Source organism: Schistocerca cancellata, chromosome 6 (assembly GCF_023864275.1).
Source record: "Schistocerca cancellata isolate TAMUIC-IGC-003103 chromosome 6, iqSchCanc2.1, whole genome shotgun sequence".
Lineage (NCBI taxonomy): Eukaryota > Metazoa > Arthropoda > Insecta > Orthoptera > Acrididae > Schistocerca > Schistocerca cancellata.
The window spans coordinates 45,818,330-45,836,342 of record NC_064631.1 but is presented as its reverse complement, the minus strand read 5'-3'; the positions used below and the strand labels follow the sequence as shown (position 1 = coordinate 45,836,342).

Here is an 18,013-nt window from a genome sequence, read left to right as displayed (position 1 = left end):
TACATGAGGTAGTGAATACCAGTGTTACGGGAATTGTGGTAGAATTCGTAGGAAAAGAAACATAACTCAAATGTCTAAAAAAGGAAGGGAACCGACGACAAGATATGTCTGTTTGTTTGTTTGTTTTACCCCTAGTTAGAACCGTACATCATTCAGTGTTAGTCTAATACAAGTTAGTTGATCGAGTAACTTCCGTCCCTTTATGTATCCAAAACAATTACTTTTGATGCAAGTACAGTTCACATATACAAATATACACAAAATATATAATTATTGTTGCTATTTTGTACTCAATAGAGCGTTCTTCATCATGATCAAAGGCAAGATTTTCCTATTTTACTGATAAATGCGAAAGTCCTTTATGAATAACAGAAACATGTTTTAAATACATTTGACAAAGTATTGAAGCGATATCTGATATACTTTTGTTTTCCGTGTTTTTTTACCATTTTTTTGGCGAGTGGGTGTGGGGATTGAACCGGGTGATCAAAAAGTCAGTATAAATTTGAAAACTTAATAAACCTCGGAATAATGTAGACAGAGAGGTAAAAATTGACACACATGCTTGGAATGACATCGGGTTTTATTAAAACCAAAAAAATCACCCCATATTGCTAGACGATTGAAAGATCTCTTGCGCGCGTCGTTTGGTGATGATCGTGTGCTCAGCCGCCACTTTCGTCATGCTTCGCCTCCCACGTCCCCAGACCTCAGTCCGTGCGATTATTGGCTTTGGGGTTACTTGAAATCGCAAGTGTATCGTGATCGACCGACATCTCTAGGGACGCTGAAACACAACATCCGCGCCAATGCCTCACCATAACTCCGGACATGCTTTACAGTGCTGTTCACAACATTATTCATCGACTACAGCTATTGTTGAGGAATGATGGTGGACATATTGAGCATTTCCTGTAAAGAACATCATCTTTGCTTTGTCTCACTTTGTTATGCTAATTGTTGCTATTCTGATCAGATGAAGCGCCATCTGTCGGAAATTTTTTCATCTTTTGTATTTTTTGGTTCTAATAAAACCCCATGTCATTCCAAGCATGTTTGTCAATTTGTACCTCTCTATCTACATTCTTCCATGATTTATTCAGTTTTCAAATTTATACTGACTTTTTGATCACCCAGTATTTTGTAGTGCTATATGACAAATCTGTAACATCTCCTTGTTTCACGTTTCAAATCAACAATTCTCGAATAAAAGCCGACTTAAACCTTACACTTTAATTTTTTCTATAAATGCTCTTTACTTGTAAGCAGTGCACAGGAGAATAACTATGTAGAACAAAAATGTTCCCTAGCTTACCAGGCCCTTTATATCGTCACTCAGTTCCTAGACGGTTCACGCTTCCGAAATTTAAGAGTTTCTGATAAGACACTGATCACTTACAGAAAGAAAGAGATCGTTATTATGTAACGCCCGATAGGTATGCAACACACCTAACATACAGGCAATGCAGGTGCGACCTTAACACACCAAAGCTGCTAGCAAAACTACGCTTACTTACGATAGTCTACCGTAGTCCACAACAGTTCTACGACTCTATTAGCACCGCTCCGCTAGAGAAGCAAAAACAAAGTGGCGCAGTCCACTGTTTTTTTACATTTCAGTTTCTACAACTCAACAACAATCCATACTAGTTGGTGGATGTCCACGACAGCAATATACCATTGTACGACAGATTGGTTGCGTGTCTCAAACACTTCCATTCAGGGCAAGCAAATCTGAACGGCGACGAACGAAACAGATGTCCATTTCACTGTGAAGAACCAGGAATCACAATGGGAGTAGAGGCCCTAGTGGTCAAAGAGCCGCGTATCAAAATCGAGGCGATATTGTAAAAAGAGGAAATCAGTTATGGACCAGTTTCCAATATCTTGCACGACATTTTGAAGATAACAAACCGTTGATTCCGTGACAGCTCACACCCATGAATAAAGCCCGCCCAATCGAGGCATCAGCGAAATGTTGCAACTGTGTCAGGTTACTCCAGGTAACTTTCTTAGTGCTAGGTGTTTCACTAAGGCCCCGAGAGAAAGCAGCAGAGCAAACAGTGGAAGCATGTGGATTCAACAACCCCGAAAAACGTCAAGATCAAACAGTCATTGGGCAACGTGAAGCTCTTGTTTTTTGTGGGGACGTCTCCCATGGAATATAAAGGTTACATACTACAGCGATTTCTGACAAAGTTGTGGTTGGCTATCGCGGTAAGCTGTCCAACGGGGTGATCTTGTTTCACGACAACGCCCCAGTTTGCTTTGCACAGGACACAGTCCAGATGCTCCTGCCAAAGGAATATCAAACTTTTCCTCACCCGCCGCACAACCGAGCAAAACACCTAGTGACAACATCCTCTTTCTCGCCTGAACAAACCGCTGCGGGGAGGTATTTCCAGAAAGACGACGAGGTGATTTTCCAGAAAGACGACGAGGTGATATTCCAGGGGTACATATCGAAAAAAAAAGGTTCAAATGGCTCTGAGCACTATGGGACTTAACATCTATGGTCATCAGTCCCCTAGAACTTAGAAATACTTAAACCTAACTAACCTAAGGACATCACACAACACCCAGTCATAACGGGGCAGAGCAAATCCCTGACCCCGCCGGGAATCGAACTCGGGAACCCGGGAGCGGGAAGCGAAAACGCTACCGCACGACCACGAGCTGCGGACAGGTACATATCGTGAACAGTCAATACGCAGCCTTCCACACTCAATATTCTGCCAAGTTATCAACCTTTTGGAAAAATATTTAGAACCCTAGAGTGAATACGTAGAGGACTAACTGCATCACCATGTTTTATTATGGCAGCATGATTTTTTTCGCGGTCATAAACAAAACTTTATGACTACCTCTCGTATCCGTAGTAACACAATTTACACAGTTTCATCAGAACCAACATACTAACAAAGTTTTCTTCTCTTAAATAATATACATTTTCGCTATATGTGAATAACGTGTTAATGTTGATGATGCAAAAAGGACTATTTTCACACACAAAAATTCCCACCTATAGCTGCACAATAAATACTACTAAATTAGCCCAATTTTCTTTTCTCAGAGAGAAAATTGGTGACTTTTCTGAGTTGAATTCTATATAAACACCCTGCTTCCAAAATGTTACGAGAGTGATTCTATACCTGACGTATAAGCGACCTCATCGCAGTAACTACGATGACAGCTTGAATTAAAAACTGTAAACCACAAATGTGCATTCGACTAGTCTATTGTGAACAGGCAGTGTTAACTGGTCAACCTCGATTTGCCACAAGTAGAAATGAAACAGCGCACTGATCATCACCAAGTGTTGAAGATATTCTCCATAATGTTTCGAAGAAGAAAAAAGTATGTGCAGATTTTATCCCGCATATCTTAGACTTCCGAACAAAAGAACGATCTGTGTACGCCAGCACGATTTTACTGAAATGAAAAAGTGGACACTTACTTTTTAATGAGGCTCCGTCAAACTGCATTCAAATTCGTTGTAATATGCAGAAGGGTGTAGACAAAATGCGATCTTCATGTGAAGGCTTTAACTAACGCTTAATATAACGAAACACGAATCTGTCTGCTTTCCAAAGAGCTACAATATAGTATGCTGATAGTACACAAGGCTCAGTTGTATATTGAACAAATAGGAAACTTAAGTCCAATGACAGGAATAACATACACTTGTGGGACCTCGGGTAGTATTATTTTTAGGTGTTATATGCACATAGGAAAATAAGTAAATGATACACGGTTATAAACTGTTGTATCTTCGGCTGTAGAAAATCGTGTTTTATTAAGCCACTGAAAGATGCCGTTTTCTAGATGCCACTACTAATAACATACGTCAGTTGACCGTTCTCGTGGGTAATATTTCTCACTTTGTTGATTAAATTTCATGGGGTTAAGAAACCATTCTCCTACGTATTAACTGTCTAAGGAAGTTGTCTGTCACATTCTTCTCTGTCGACTCCCGAAACCGTATACCAGTTTCCGAGTATCGCTCCTGGCTGGCTCTGAGCACTATGGGACTCAACTGCTGTGGTCATAAGTCCCCTAGAACTTAGAACTACTTAAACCTAACTAACCTAAGGACAGCACACAACACCCAGCCATCACGAGGCAGAGAAAATCCCTGACCCCGCCGGGAATCGAACCCGGGAACCCGGGCGTGGGAAGCGAGAACGCTACCGCACGACCACGAGATGCGGGCTATCGCTCCTGATTGGTCATATAAATACCCCAATATCGATTCTGGAAATACGGCTCCAGCTACCGGATTTTCACTTCCATAGTCGATTTTTTCTATGTAAACATACAACAGTGTTTGGAACGTGCTTGGGATGTGTTGCTTTTAAAAACTTTCGACTGAATTGCATGGAGTGACGTTTTGTGCAATGAAGGAGAACTAGATACACTAAACTCAACATGAATTTGTGTACCTCTAATATCTAACTGAAGGGAAACAGCCATCGTGTTGAATAAATCAGACACCAGAATAGCTGATTTCCCGATTTCCAAATGACATTTGTATAAAACGACTGCCAGTCGTAAAATCAGTCTAGACAAAACCTCTTCAGACATTAACATGTAAACGTAACAGGGAGAAATGTATGATTTCCAAAATTTGGTTTTCGTCTCTCGGAACTTGTGTCACATGTAAACGTAGAGTGCGAGAGGGGGGGGGGGGGGGGGGGTCGGAATCGGGCGAATGTATGTGTTTGGCAGTGAAGCATAAGCGGCAGGCGCGACCATATAACGTGCTCAGGCCTACCTCAAGAGAAACATTAAAGCGTTAGGTCACGTTCATCGATGAAGCACTTTTGGGCAGAGAATGGAGGGAGACAACAAACTAACATTTAGTTCTATTATCCTTCATCCTGTTGGTTTCTTCATCTAATCCAGGATCGCCCTCATATTGACCATCTGAAAAGTTCTAGTCTTAAAAATCAAGTACGCGCTGCACGAGTCGAAGCGAATGGGTTTTCTATTTCATTATCATATCTGTTAAGATCATCTGCCCTTCCTGAAAGTCATGTCCATAACTGCTGAGCGGATGCGATGTATGAGCTTTGAAAACTCAGGCACTAGGTGAGCTCTGCAGAGAAGGTACTGTGCGTGGTTTCGTGCGTTGGTTCTCTAGTTGTCGAATACGGCGTGTTACGTCCTCATTTAAGAGGAATCCGATGAATATGGATCCGACTTTCATCGCGACGCCGGTATTACAAGGATTCTTACTCAAAAATTTGAATTGCCAAAAACAATACAATTTTATAACACAGCATAAAATGTAGAAACAACGAAAACAACATGCATTGACTCCAAAAAACGATTTAATCTATAAAAAAAACAAAAATACCCTATTTTTAACCCACAATGAAATATATAATTGCGTTTTGTATTCAGCTTTTAATCCGGCATTTGAAACATACGTCTCAGCGAATTTCATTTCTATGTTATTCATAATCGAAAACTGCCGTAAGATAATGAAATGCAATCAAATGAATTTCGATGAAATCACTTCCTCTTGTTTTCAATTTGTATTGAAAGTTGATATTGACGTATTGATCACCTCACGGCACTAATTCGCCAGGTCACAGCTGACAAACTAGCTGCAAAATAGTGACTCTCCATATGCCAGATGAAGCACGCATTTAAATCTTAATTTGTACATCATACTATTCAATACCACCATTGGAATTTTATAAATAAACTTCTCACAACGACTGGAAATGCGTTGCGACCCTGAACTTCATAGACATATATTATCTACACGACCTGAACAAGAACAGATCATATACCTCGCATTCCAGAGTACAATTTTTAGTTTGCATAGACCACTGCTTACCGTACGTAGTGTACGCAATTGTTTGTTTGCGTTTCGTTCTGTAAGCTAAAAGACATAGTGTCAGAATAAAATCACACCACCGAAAAATAATTAATATATAGTAATGAAATTTAGGGAAAACATTTTCCTAGATACCACATTTAAGTGGATAACGTTGCAAGTTCACAGATTCAGGTACGTAAGAGAGAAGCCATTGAAATGTGAATACATTAATAACCTATATGACCGCCAGAATGTTGAACGCGAGCATGTAAACGTGCATACAATGAGCCGGATATCAGTTTGTGGCACAGAGTTCAATGTCTGTTGTACTTGGTCGGTCAGTACAGAGACGATTAATGCTGGTCGTGAATGACGCTGAAGATATTGTCCAATGACGTCCCATACGTGCTCGATTGGAGACAGATGTGGTGATTGAGCAAATGAAGGCAACAGGTCGACACTCTGTAGAGCATGTTGGGTTATAACAGCGGTATTATCCTGTTGGAAAACACCCCCGCCGACCGGTGTGGCCGTGCGGTTCTAGGCGCTTCAGTCTGGAACCGCGTGACCGCTACGGTCGCAGGTGCGAATCCTGCCTCGGGCATGGATGTGTGTGATGTCCTTAGGTTAGTTAGGTTTAAGTAGTTCTAAGTTCTAGGGGACTGATGACCACAGATGTTAAGTCCCATAGTGCTCAGAGCCATTTGAAAACACGCCCTGGATTGCTGTTCAAGATGGCACCACAACAGGTCGAGTCACCAGACAGACGTACAGATTTGCAATCGAGAAGCGTGGGTTAACCACGAGAGTGTTCCTGTTGTCATAAAAAATCGCACCCCCAGACCATAACTCCAGGTGTTACTAGGCCGCAGATAGGTTGGTTGCAGGCGTTCACCTGGTCTCCTCCTAACCAACAAACGACCAATGGCAACGAGGCAGAACCAGCTTTTATAAGAAAACACAACAGGCCTCCACCATGCGTACCAATGAGCTCTCGCTCGGCACCACGGAACTCGCAAATGGCGTAGATTTGGGGTCAGTGGAATGCACGCTTCAGGGCGTCTGGCTCGGGGCTATGCTTGAAGTGTCCGATTTGTAACAGTTCGTCGTGTCACTTTCGCGCCAACTGGTGCTCAAACTGCTGCTGCAGATACAGTACGATGCGCCAGTGCCATACTCCAAACACGATGGTCTTCCCTATCGGTAGTGCCACGTGGCCGTCCGGAAGCCGTGTCTTCCTGCGACTTAACCATCCCGACAACACTGCAACCAGCAATCATGTTCAGTGGCTACATTCCTGCTTTGTATTTCTGTAGTATGGCAGAAGGAACATCCAGCTTCTCGTAGACATGGTACATGACCTCGTTAAAACTCAGTGACCTGTTGATCATGGCGTCTTCATCCTCATAAGGCATTCTTGACTAACGTCAACTCACTTCATCCTGTTTCAGAGGTAACAAATGCTTAAGATCGTTACACCGTGTATTCAAAGAAAACCTGATTTGCAGCCTCATAGTGCCACTCTTATGCGACTGGGTCGAAATTACAACAGACCTCATTTTTCATGTGTAGAAACACGCCTACCAACTTTCGTGTATGTCGCACAACTACTTCTTGGGTTGGGATTTTTTTTTCAGTCAGTGTACTTTCTCTTGCGTAGTTCACCTATATTCAGGTCAGTATGAAAGGATACAGGAATGCTGTAAACTTATTTACATTTCCTCATCATTAACTTTTCACGAACAACATATGTTTCATATGACACGTAAAATCAGAATACAAGGCACAAGGAAATATCCTGTGCACTTTGTGCCGCCGCTGTTACAGCTGTCTGTCCACGACAGTTAAGACAAGAACACATCATTAAACCATCTCTAGTAGTGTTAATGCGCTACAAGAAGGTCAAGTACGACGGCCCACTGATGTGGCTGCCTCATCGCGTGCTCGCTAGTGGTCATAGGTCAGGATTTAAAGAAGGTAATGCTCACCGACGACAGAACAGGTTTCCACAAGAGCTTGGGATCGCGGCCGTGCCAAGTTACGGCAGAACTAGGACCAAATGGAATCCGCTCTTGTTGCTCTTTTCCGAGTACTATTTCCCTTGCCTACCTAAATTATTCCACGGGCTGTTCTGATACGTATACAAGAAAGGTCGCAGCTAACCGTTCCACGAAAAGTCACATAGAATAATAACAACCCCATTCCCAGGAGAATCGATTTCCAGGAGAACAAGAAGAAGAAGAAGAAGAAGAAGAAGAACAAAAAGCAGGCACTCCTCCCGTCAGCACCTGTTTCTTCAGATATTATTGCAAACAGATCAGTTTTCAAGAAAAAGGAAAACAGCTCTGAATAGCTATTTTATGAGCTCCAAATGTCGTCATACTATGAAAGTCACCGGGACAGCAGATCGATGACAAATGCGCAGACGACAACCAGTCGCGATTTATTACCTTTAAATATAATTATGTTTTGTTTTTCTCGTAGCTTTCGATTCTCCTCGAGCGAGTATTTAGAAAAATTATTTTCTGAACAACTTGCCGATCATCAGTAGATAAACTGCCTATTGGCTTCTGTCTCGGGTTCTTCGGCCGACGTTCATATAATGATTTTTCTGACGTTTCGCCAGCACGAGTGGCTGGCATTGTCAAAGCTTCACCCTCAATTGCTGGTGGTGAACTGGAGCCGAGCTCGCGGGCGCAGACTATATGTACCTGGCACGCCAACGTCCGAGGGCTTCTCTGCGGTCATTTCCGGTGCGGTTCTCCTCTTGCTACCTGCGACGGTCGTTCGCTGCAGTACGGGAAGCCAGGATCCGTTTACCTTAAGGCTTTCCTCTTTCTTGTTCAAACTGTTCGCGTGTTTTTGTATTTCTACAGCTTCTCTGAACAAGCGCGTGTCTTGAGCTGCTCAAAACAACTGATTATAAACGGAATACGAATAAGGACCATTTATAATTACTTAAATTTCGAAGGGACCAGGAACAATTCGACAACATCCATTTCTCACTAACATGGAACTCACCACTCATAAACGTGTGTGTTTCTTTTCTGTTAGTATGGAAGTGGATTTTGGATAATACTAAGAGTATCAAGACGTTGGCATCCATGGCTCGATATTTAACATTTCTATTTTATACTGCTCTGATAAAATTAATATGTAATTGATTGCTATTGCCTGCAAGAATTTTTAGTATAAAAATATGCAGAATATTTAGGCAACGAACCTTGACACCTAATATCGAGTTGTGGCGGTGTCAGACCACCACAATTTTAGTTGGCTGGTTGATTTGCGGGAGAGGACGAAACATCGAGGTCATCGGTCGCATCGGACTAGGGAAGGATGGGGAAGGAAGTCAGCCGTGCCCTTTCAAAGGAACCATCCTGGCATTTGCCTGAAGCTATTTAGTGAAATCACGGAAAACCTAAAGTAGACAATTTTAGTGCTAAGCTGAATCAACTTCTACTTTTTCAGGAGAAAAATGCTATCATTACAGCTGTGATCTCCACGTTGGTGGAAAATGGGTGTGTGCATGGTTGATATCGAATAGTGCCTTCGACTCTACGTAGTGTACAGTATCAACCGTACCTGGTTACTTAAAATGAGTCTGCTTAACAAATTTAGTTTAAAACCAAGTGTTTACAGTGACACATAAATTATAACAGTGGTCTGTATATCTACCATAAAATAATTTTTGTTATTATTCACTGACTCGGCAGGCAGACCAGGGTAGGAGAATACACAAACAGCTTTCAAGACAATAAATTCCAAACAGTTGGTGTTCCAGCTTCAATTCTCATCTGCAAAGCAGATACTACCTTCAGTTTACGAACAACATCAAAATGAATTGAATACTTTTAAGAATGGCTCATCTAGTGTGCGTAATGAGGGTGTGTAATCGGCAAAGGTCACTGAAAAAGATCAAGATCGAGATTTTTGTATTTATCGTATCCATTTTTAGATCAAATATCGTAGGTGCTAGGAGGATAATGGAGAACATTTTGCAGGGGAGACACCGATGAACATTCCCCCATGTTTAGACTTCCTGCTCTCTCGTTGGCAAATTTGACACAAAACAGGTAAGGACACAGTCCCGGTTTCGATTCCACGTTGCAAAGACATACCTCCTGTTCGTACTGAAAATCGAATAAAATTTGTCTGATTGAGAACAGATCGGTTCCACTAGGACGCTATCCAACAGCATAATAACGACTGATGTTGAAGATCAGCGACGTTGTACATCGTTATCCTGAGCACATTATCTTTGTGTTTATCTTTATATAATATCGCTGAGTGTCTTGTTGTTATAGTTACGCAAATAAACAGTTAAAGCGATCTGCTTGTACTTCCCTTTCTTTCTCAACTCGACAGAGACATTTTTTGGTGACGTCACCATGGAATTGAGACCTCGAGGTTTATAATTGGACGATACACTGACGCCATCTTGCTACTGACGGAGGTCGAAGCTGCTACAACATTTAAAAGGTATGACGCAAGTGCGCACTGTAGAGTGGGCACACTACACAGAAGGTTATTGACACTGGTCACTCACTGCTCTTGCGGCTGAGAATAAAACAACCATGGCCCGCGGAGCCTGCTGTTGCCATTAGAAAAACGGTAATTTTCAAGAATGTTTGCCTATCGAAGCCGTTGGCTTCATATATTGAGCGTGCGATTCTAAATCGTCATGCGACTGTGGCGGCGGGAGTTATGAGCATGTTTATAGTGGTCACTACAGCAACGACAAAAGAAGAGCGTTACTAAAATGGTTGTAATTACAAAGGAAAATACTTACCTCACTCGTCGTCGACGTTGTCGTCATAAGAAAATCCATTCGATGTGCATGCTACGGGAAGCATTCTCTTTTTGAAGTAACATGGGTAGACTGCCAATGTCACGCAAAAATATGGGTAGAGTGCCACATTTCCGACAAAAATTCAAACAATTTTCTACACAGCATAAGCACGGAATTAGATTCTTCCACGTGAAGCAATCGGCCGAAGAAACGTCTACAATACCAGGCACTCCACTCACTACCATCATGAATTGTTTGGGTTTTCTTAGCATCTCACAAATAATTTATCATAGCTCCCGCCACTACAGTCGCGTGATCGATTCAGTATCGCACATTCGATATATATCGTTTGCAGCCCGCGGCTTCGATAGGTAAACATTCTAGTAAATTACCAGCAAAACACTAGAAACCGTTGAAGAATTTTCAGACAACACACCGCTGGAGGATATTAAACGCCGCAAGGGACGCTTGGAAGAGGAGTTGCCACTTCTATCACAGCTTGACGACAATTTATACAATCATCCCTTGAGCGAGGAGTGTAACACGACCTTAGTTATTTGCAGCGAGTATCTCGACAAGGCTCAACAAGCAGTTTTCCAGGCCAAAGAGTGGACTTAGAAAAATTGTCTACTCCTACAGTGACATCGTGTGCGACTTTTGCAGTCTCATCTGTGGTTCATACCCCTACGCCAATCAAGCTGTCGTCTATTAAGCTCGAACTATTCCTTGAAGACTCTGAGATCTATTCCGGATTTTGGGAACAGCGGCAGTTGTAAGCTTCATTTGACTCGCTAACAATGCAGTTTGTTCACAAAAATGGTCGCGCGAAAAATTCCTACGTTAGCTCTATTACAAGCACATTTCCTCCCTTGTCCATATGCAAGTCGTGTGGTTCCGTCTATGGTATATTTAAATAAAAACTTCAGTATCCGTGAAATTATAATAAGAAAATAACTAAAGATACGTGTCCGGTTCCCTATGGACATCAGTTCACCAAATCAAACAAACTCACTCCTGACGGAGAAAGCACTTATATTTACATATTACATAGAAAAGTCCCACAACCTCTTAAAAAAACGTGATAGCGGAAAAATAGATACAACAGAATTCAAATCCTATCCCGACTGAATCTCTGCAGGTAATACTACGCTAGACTGCAGCTTCGCTATAACAGAGCGACGCGGTCTAGGGCGCCTTGCCAGGGTTGCCCTCCCCCCCTCCCCCCGTTGGGGGTCGAGGGCATAGGTGTGTGCGTTGTCCTTAGCGTACGTTAGTTTAAGTTAGATTAAGTGGTGTGCAAGCCTAGGGACCGATGACCTCGCCGTTTGGTCTCATAGGATCTTACTACAAATTTCCAAAGTTCGTTGTAACAGACTTTGAATTTTACATTATTGTCCTCTACAGACTTTAACCGCCGATATGTTGTTAATTTACATTCAATTATAATAAATTCTAACAAGAACGATACGATTTCCATGAATATTTAATAAGTCGCTGACTTAAAACGGCTTACTCTGTCAGTACGCGAGTTATAACGCTATATCAACAAAATACGAAAATTCTTTAACCAGCAATACGAGGTTTTCCGTAGTTTCTTTACAACAAATGCTACCAATGACGATTCGTTCTCGAAACATTCAACGCCCTGGTGCTTCGAAATAGCAGACGTATATGGGGTGTAAATAATTATCGGAAATAATAACCTCTAAAAGGAAGTACAGATAGGCAACGGAATTTGATTCATATGATTCTGGCATCGATGATACGTACTGATTCCGGCTGAGGCTACGTGCAGGCGTAAGGTGCAACTTCTGTGCAGGGACCTGTCTGCTTAGAGTCAGGTTACGACACAAAAATTATCTGCAAAATTTTGATAGATATTGCAGGGTCATGGTCCGCAATTAAAATATTCTTAGCCATTACTATTGCAGTACTTTTAGCAGGTTTACGGTTCCCTCCCATGGAACATTCAGTGCACACAAATTAACGCAGAAACAAAATAAAAACACTCTGCGGCTACAATGCCAATAGGGATGAATACTATTTATACCACTAGTACTGTACAATACCACATGTTGCGGGTAGGTTTGCTCGTGGGTTACAGGTCACAGTGGACCACGTTGGTCATTTGTTCAAATGGCTCTAAGCACTATGGGACTTAACATCTGAGGTCATCAGTCCCCTAAACCTAGAACTACTTAAACCTAACTAACACGCACATTCACGCCAGAGGCAGGATTCGAAACTACGACCGTAGCAGCAGCGCGGTTCCGGACTGAAGCGCGTAGAACTGCTCCGCCACAGCGGTCGGCTGATCATTTGTGAAAGCTTACATTCTGTCAGTGTCAATCACATGTGTTACGTTCGACACCTTAATTCTATTCAACATGGATATTAGAACAATTACAAGTGGTGAGGCGTCCTGCTCAACGTTTTGAGCAGCAGCAGCTTGACAACAGGTTAATAATTAAAGTTAATAGACCTTCGCCTCATGAGCTGTGCAGCCCGTATTGTTTGAAGCGGTATTGCCCCTCTGCTTACCTTCGGCTCGCAAAGTGTTTCCGCGTCGCGTCCCGTAAGCACGTAACTGTAGTTACGACCCTGATAAAGCGCATAGAGTCGGTGCAGCTAGAAATACCAGAGGACGAGTGGAAGACGGAATGCCACGGCCGCGCGATGAGCGCCTGATGGACGAGGCAGCAGCGCTGGTCTGCCGGATCGCGTGAAGGCGTGACGTCACGGCCGGGCCCCGTTTGGCCCCGACTGCGTGGTGTGAGTGCGGAACGCGCGCGCCAAGTGGCGGCTATGGGCTGCGCTCTGCGGGGCTCCTGTGGAGCGGCACGCAACGGCCATCCGGCTGGGCTGCTATTCGCGGGAGCCACGCGAGCCCAGAGGCGGGAACACTCGAGGGCCGCAGGCCGCCTCTAGACACCGTAGGGCTGTCTCTGCTGCTGCCTACAGCAATCGACAGGCTCCTTTACAGTCACAGTCTTTACTGGTTATCAAATACTACGCAATTTAAATCGCCGGTAAGCATTAAATCCCACAGGAAAATAAACGAAGTAGAAGCAAGTGACGCGTGAACTTCCAGAAGTTCAATGTATACCAGTTGTTAATAACGTTAATAAGTTCAGAAAACACGTTCTTTATAATTTTGGCAAAAGTAGCTAGAAATTGTGTATTTCCTGTTAATTACATAGGTTCACGACAAGCTTGTTTCAACGGAAGTGCCATTTTCAAGTGTTCCTGTTGACATTACATTTATACACTTTAGCATTTTATTCTGCATCTGTGTAATAGTGCTAAGAGATTTTACAGGGTGTTTCAAAAATGACCGGTATATTTGAAACGGCAATAAAAACTAAACGAGCAGCGATAGAAATACACGGTTTGTTGCAATATGCTTGGGACAACAGTACATTTTCAGGCGGACAAACTTTCGAAATTACAGTAGTTACAATTTTCAACAACAGATGGCGCTGCAAGTGATGTGAAAGATATAGAAGACAACGCAGTCTGTGGGTGCGCCATTCTGTACGTCGTCTTTCTGCTGTAAGCGTGTGCTGTTCACAACGTGCAAGTGTGCTGTGGACAACATGGTTTATTCCTTAGAACAGAGGATTTTTCTGGTGTTGGAATTCCACCGCCTAGAACACAGTGTTGTTGCAACAATACGAAGTTTTCAACGGAGGTTTAATGTAACCAAAGGACCGAAAAGCGATACAATAAAGGATCTGTTTGAAAAATTTCAACAGACTGGGAACGTGACGGATGAACGTGCTGGAAAGGTAGGGCGACCGCATACGTGCACAGAGGGCAACGCGCAGCTAGTGCAGCAGGTGATCCGACAGCGGCCTCGGGTTTCCGTTCGCCGTGTTGCAGCTGCGGTCCAAATGACGCCAACGTCCACGTATCGTCTCATGCGCCAGAGTTTACACCTCTATCCATACAAAATTCAAACGCGGCAACCCCTCAGCGCCGCTACCATTGCTGCACGAGAGACATTCGCTAACGATATAGTGCACAGGATTGATGACGGCGATATGCATGTGGCCAGCATTTGGTTTACTGACGAAGCTTATTTTTACCTGGACGGCTTCGTCAATAAACAGAACTGGCGCATATGGGGAACCGAAAAGCCCCATGTTGCAGTCCCATCGTCCCTGCATCCTCAAAAAGTACTGGTCTGGGCCGCCATTTCTTCCAAAGGAATCATTGGCCCATTTTTCAGATCCGAAACGATTACTGCATCTCGCTATCTGGACATTCTTCGTGAATTTGTGGCGGTACAAACTGCCTTAGACGACACTGCGAACACCTCGTGGTTTATGCAAGATGGTGCCCGGCCACATCGCACGTCTTTAATTTCCTGAATGAATATTTCGATGATCGTGTGATTGCTTTGGGCTATCCGAAACATACAGGAGGCGGCGTGGATTGGCCTCCCTATTCGCCAGACATGAACCCCTGTGACTTCTTTCTGTGGGGACACTTGAAAGACCAGGTGTACCGCCAGAATCCAGAAACAATTCAACAGCTGAAGCAGTACATCTCATCTGCATGTGAAGCCATTCCGCCAGACACGTTGTCAAAGTTTTCCGGTAATTTCATTCAGAGACTACGCCATATTATTGCTACGCATGGTGGATATGTGGAAAATATCGTGCTATAGAGTTTCCCAGACCGCAGCGCCATCTGTTGTTGACAATTGTAACTACTGTAATTTCGAAAGTTTGTCTGCCTGAAAATGTACCGTTGTCCCAAGCATATTGCAACAAACGGTGTATTTCTATCGCTGCTCGTTTAGTTTTTATTACCGTTTCAAATATACTGGTCATTTTTGAAACACCCTGTATCTGACAATATACTCACGTCGAGAAGGAGTAACGTCCATAAAACGTCTTGGAACGTAATTAATTTCGTTTATTGTGTTCTTAACATAGTCACATATTTACTTTCTATAGAAGCATAATAGTTAAATTTGGCATTATTATTAACTTTATTCTTAGAGCGAACTTGCTTAATGCGAGAGTCACTACATTGATGTCTCACAATGACATTGGAACAATCCACGACATTATTACTGCAAAAAAATTAATAATACGAATTTTCAATATTATTCTCCCATAGAAAGAAACTACGTTCCAGGATATTTTATGGAGTCACTCCATCTACATGTAAGTATAATATAAGATAAAAATCTCATAGTACTATTACACAGACGTAGAATAAAACGATGTACTGCATACGTGTAGTGTTAACTAGAACGCTTGAAAATTACACTTATGCCAAAAATCGTTCCAAAACAAGTTTACCAAATTTCAATTTCTACTTTTTTTATTGTTGTAAATATTAGTGGATATACGAACATCAACTGCCATTGTTGCTAAACATAGTTCATTTTCCATAGTAGAAATTCTCGACAATATAGCGTTCGAAATATTGGTTTAAACTGCCGGCGATCGGTTGCCTGTGTGAGTGGGACCCTTTAGAATGATAATTTCAGTGACAGTTTTGGCGACAACCACTCAGCGTCGAAAGTAGGGCGCACATCGTGGTGCGTATTCGAAAATGTGATCGTGCACTGATATAGTGCAACACTCGTGATTCACGGCATATGTAACCCATGTCGGATGTAGCCATGGACACCGTTGTTAATCGGATGATATCAATATTGTCTACTCAACATCTTCCTCACCTTAGCCCGGAAGGAACGCGAAAGGAGACAGAGCAGGTAACTCGTACCAATACCTAAGTGTAAACATTTCTGGAAATGAGATTAAATGATGAGACAGGCTCAGTTGTAGGTAGAGCAGGTGCTAAACTTTGGTTCATTGACAGAATTCAAGAGAAATTCCATCTGTCTACAACGAAGACTGCTTGCAAAACACTCGTGCGATATATCCTAGGATATTGCTCAAGTGCGTGGTGCCTGTACTAGATAGGACTAACAGGGTATTTTAGACTATACAAAGATGGGCAGTACAAGTTGTCACAGGATTATTTGTCGCATGCCAGATGGTCACGGCGATACTGAAAATCGCAACTGACAGACACTTATAGGCGAATGCAGAAATTGCGGATAAACCGAACTTACAGTCTCAAGAACTAATATAAAGTGAGGCATCTAGGTATTCTCGTACATCCTCCAAAGTATCGCACCCTTAGGGTCGGCGAAGATGAGATTGAACTAATAATAGGGTACACAGAGGCGTTTAGGAATTTATTCGTCCCGCGCTCCATACGAAAATGCAACGGAAGGACATCCTACTATGCGGAACGTTGGTAATAACCCCCCTCGCACTTCATTGCAGAGTATAGATGTAGATCCAAAAAGTTAAAAGCCTATAAGCGAGGCGTGTTCGGATGACTCGGCTGAAAATGTACTGCTGTTGAGGACAAGGGTCTATGTTCGAATCTCTATCCCTGTACAAATACCATTAGCTCATCTCAAAGTATGTTCCATCAAGAGAAAAGAAATGTCGCTTCAGCTGGATCTGTTGAAAGTGGGGAGATGCACCGCCAACTAATCTCCTTTGCTTTTCATCAGCAGAAACAGCTAGGTGTGAAACCGAATGAAAACTACATCATCACCAAGGACGAGGGTCATACGTACGAATATCCAGAACAGAAACATTACCAGTGCGAAGCCATGTTGCAGTTAAAGCTATACTGAACAAACTTGGACGTGCACCATCCACTGGGTGATCTCCAGTATCAAGAGAGAGGGAGAGATAGTCGCTTAGCCGTCCGAGGAGATACCTCCAGTCTGATAACGAAAGCGAACAATGTGCCAATTCCTCAACGACCTCTGCACCAGAATGAAAATGACTAGAAACGAGCTCTTATCCCCGGCAGGATGCACTGTTTTTCTGCACCATCTGTACGTCTTCTAATGGTCTGTAGCGTGTGTCTTTCATTTAACGCCAAGTACGCTTTAATTTTGGCAAAACGATCCGTACTTTGTGGAGCTAGGCGCCTTTTAAATTTCTGTAAATATCCTACTTGATCAAGATTTGTAGTACTCAGCTGTGACCACTAATCAGATTTAGCTCAATGTTAATAACCGTATGCCTCTAATTGCTGCAATAATGTCGTTCAGTTATTGTGAGGACTTTGAAACAAAAGAATAAATGAACCTCAAGTAATCAAAATGTCTGTATGCCCACATCTACTTTGACATTTTGATTACTATTGACAGGTAACCCTGCTTGAAATGTCTCGTTTCTTCCTATTCGAAAAATGTGATAGTCTCAGAAAGCCGACAACTTTTAGGGAGTTTATTCAATAGTGTTAGATTCATAGGCCAGTAAGCTTATGAAATTCTCATCATTTAAGATCATCAGCAAAATACACACAGTCTAAATATTTTACATGAATCTTTCTCGAAC

General features: G+C 42.6%; 1 protein-coding gene across 2 annotated transcripts in view; it reads right to left on the bottom strand.

The window, feature by feature from the left end:
* LOC126190750 (junctophilin-1) overlaps positions 1–18,013 on the bottom strand; it is a 960,015-nt gene that overhangs the window by 329,897 nt on the left and 612,105 nt on the right. The window lies entirely within an intron of this gene.